Consider the following 3,232-nt stretch of genomic DNA (forward strand, 5'->3'; position numbering starts at 1 on the left):
TCTCAACCTGCTCCACTACAACCCCGTCGATGAGAATGGGGGCGTGCTCAGTCCTCTTTTTCCGGTAGTCCACAATCATCTCCTTAGTCTTTGTTACGTTGAGGGATAGGTTGTTATTCTGGCACCACCCGGCCAGGTCTCTGACCTCCTCCCTATAGGCTGTCTCGTCGTTATCGGTGATCAGGCCTACCACTTGTGTCGTCTGCAAACTTAATGATGGTGTTGGAGGCCTGCCTGGCCATGCAGTCGTGGGTGAACAGGGAGTACAAGAGGGGACTGAGCACGCACCCTTGGGGGGCTCCAGTGTTGAGGATCAGCGTGGCAGATGTGTTGCTACCTACCCTCACCACCTGGGGGCAGCCCGTCAGGAAGTCCAGGATCCAGTTACAGAGGGAGGTGTGTAGTCCCAGGATCCTTAGCTTAGTGATGAGCTTTGAGGGTACTATGGTGTTGAACGCTGAGCTGTAGTCAATGAATAGCATTCTCACATAAGTGTTCCTTTTGTCCAGGTGGGAAAGGGCAGTGTGGAGTGCAATAGAGATTACATCATCTGTGGATCTGTTTGGGAGGTATTCAAATTGGAGTGGGTTTCAAAGCCTTTCAAAGCACTTCATGGCTACGGACGTGAGTGCTACGGGTCTGTAGTCATTTAGGCAGGTTGCCTTTGTGTTCTAGGGCACAGGAACTATGGTGGTCTGCTTGAAACATGTTGGTATTACAGACTCAATCAGGGACATGTTGAAAATGTCAGTGAAGACACCTGCCAGTTGGTCAGCACATGCCCGGAGCACACGTCCTGGTAATCTGTCTGGCCCCGCAGCCTTGTGAATGTTGACCTGTTTACGGAGAGTGTGATCCCACAGTCATCCGGAACAGCTGATGCTCTCATGCATGCAAGTGTTGCTTGCCTCGAAGCGAGCATAGAAGTGATATAGCTCGTCTGGTAGGCTCGTGTCACTGGGCAGCTCGCGGCTGTGCTTCCCTTTGTAGTCTGTAATAGTTTGCAAGCCTTGCCACATAAGACGAGCGTCGGAGCCGGTGTAGTAGGATTCAATCTTAGCCCTGTATTGACGCTTTGCCTGTTTGATGGTTCATCGCAGGGCATAGCAGGATTTCTTGTAAGCTTCCGGGTTAGAGTCCCGCACCTTGAAAGCGGCAGCTCTACGCTTTATCTCAGTGCGAATGTTGCCTGTAATCCATGGCTGATGGTTGGGGTATGTACGTACAGTCACTGTAGGGATGACGTCCTCAATGCACTTATTGATAAAGCCCTTGACTGATGTGGTGTACTCCTCAATGCCATCGGAAGAATCCCGGAACATGTTCCAGTCTGTGATATCAAAACAGTCGTGTAGTTTGGCATCTGCTTCATCTGACCACTTTTTTATAGACCGAGTCCCTGGTGCTTCCTGCTTTCATTTTTGCTTGTAAGCATGAATCAGGAGGATAGAATTATGGTCAGATTTACCAAATGGAGGGCAAGGGAGAGCTTTGTACGCATCTCTGTGTGTGGAGTACTGGTTGCACATTTAACATGTTGATAGAAATTTGGTAGAACTGATTTAAGTTTCCCTGTATTAAAGTCTCTGGCCACTAGGAGCGCCGCCTCTGGGTGAGTGGTTTCCTGTTTGCTTATTTCCTTATACAGCTGACTGAATGCGGTCTTAGTGCCAGCATCTGTCTGTGGTGGTAAATAAACAGCCACGAAAAGTATAGCTGAAAACTCTCTAGGCAAGTAGTGTGGCCTGCAATTTATCACAATATACTCTACTTCAGGCGAGCAAAATCTAGAGACTTCCTTAGATTTCGTGCACCAGATGTTGTTTACAAATATGCACAGACCGCCCCCCCTCGTCTTACCGGAGTGTGCTGTTCCATCTTGCCGGTGCAGTGTATATCCCGCTAGCTGAATATCCATGTCGTCATTCAGCCACGATTCCGTGAAACATAGGATATTACAGTTTTTGATGTCCCGTTGGTAGGATATTCGTGATCGTACCTCGTCTAATTTATTATCCAATGATTGCACGTTGGCGAGTAGTATTGACGGTAACGGCAGCTTTCCCAGTCGCCTTCTCCGGGTCCTGACCAGGCATCCGGCTCTTTGTCCTCTGTACCTGCGTCGCTTCCTCTTGCAAATAACGGTGATGTCGGACCTGTGGGGTGTTTGGAGAATGTCTTGTGCGCCCTCCTTGTTGTAGAAAAAATCTTTGTCTAATCCGAGGTGAGTGATCGCTGTCCTGATATCCAGAAGCTCTTTTTTGCTGTAAGATACGGTTACAGAAACATTATGTACAAAATAAGTTACAAATAACGTGAAAAACCCCCACATAATAGCACAATTGGTTGGGCCCCTGTAAAACTGCTGACATTTCTTCCGGCGCCATGTCAAATACTGCAACAATAAATGCTCCCTAGTTAAATGTTATGTCTATGGGCCTATGTCATGTTGGCAATGTCACCAGACCTACACAAAACCAATCACTGAAATTGAGGAATGAGATCTTTTTTTATTTAACCAGGCAAGTCCGTTAAAGAGCAAATTCTTATTTACAATGACAGCCTACCCTGGCCAAACCCGGACGACGCTAGGCCAATTGTGCGCCGCTCTATGGGACTCCAAATCACGGCCGGATGTGATACAACCTGGATTCAAACCAGGGACTGTAGTGACACCTCTTGCACTGAGATGCAGTGCCTTAGACCGCTGCGGCACTCGGGAATCAAGAATAGAATGTAATATGCATCCCAAATGGCACTCTATTCCCTATATAGTGCACTACTTTTGACCAGCGCACTTTGTAGGGAATCGGGTGCCATTTGGGAAGTAAAATAGCCTAAAGGTCAGGTGGTCTGTTAATTAACTGACCACTATAAAGAGGTTGTGGTGGAAAGCTATTATACAACTTACTTCCCTCAGATTGGGTCGTTTGATTCTGTGAAAATCGTGTTATTTCTTCATCGATATATCTATCCTACTACGAATAAGTCTGGAAAAAGAAATCGACAATAGAATAGGTACTAATACTTCTTAGAAATTCCCCTCCTCCTCCTGTACCACAGAGGGCGTGCATCCCGCATCTGACAAACAAAATGGGGAGGAGGGAGAGGGGGGGGGGCTTTGTCCTCCCATTGGTTCTCATTCACAATGAGGCGTGTTTAACGATAGTAGGCGTTCCACAAAACTAGAAACCAAGCAAATTGTTGTTCATTCATTACGGACTGTGCTTGA

The sequence above is a fragment of the Salvelinus namaycush genome, chromosome 32, assembly GCF_016432855.1.
Source record: "Salvelinus namaycush isolate Seneca chromosome 32, SaNama_1.0, whole genome shotgun sequence".
NCBI classification, from domain to species: domain Eukaryota; kingdom Metazoa; phylum Chordata; class Actinopteri; order Salmoniformes; family Salmonidae; genus Salvelinus; species Salvelinus namaycush.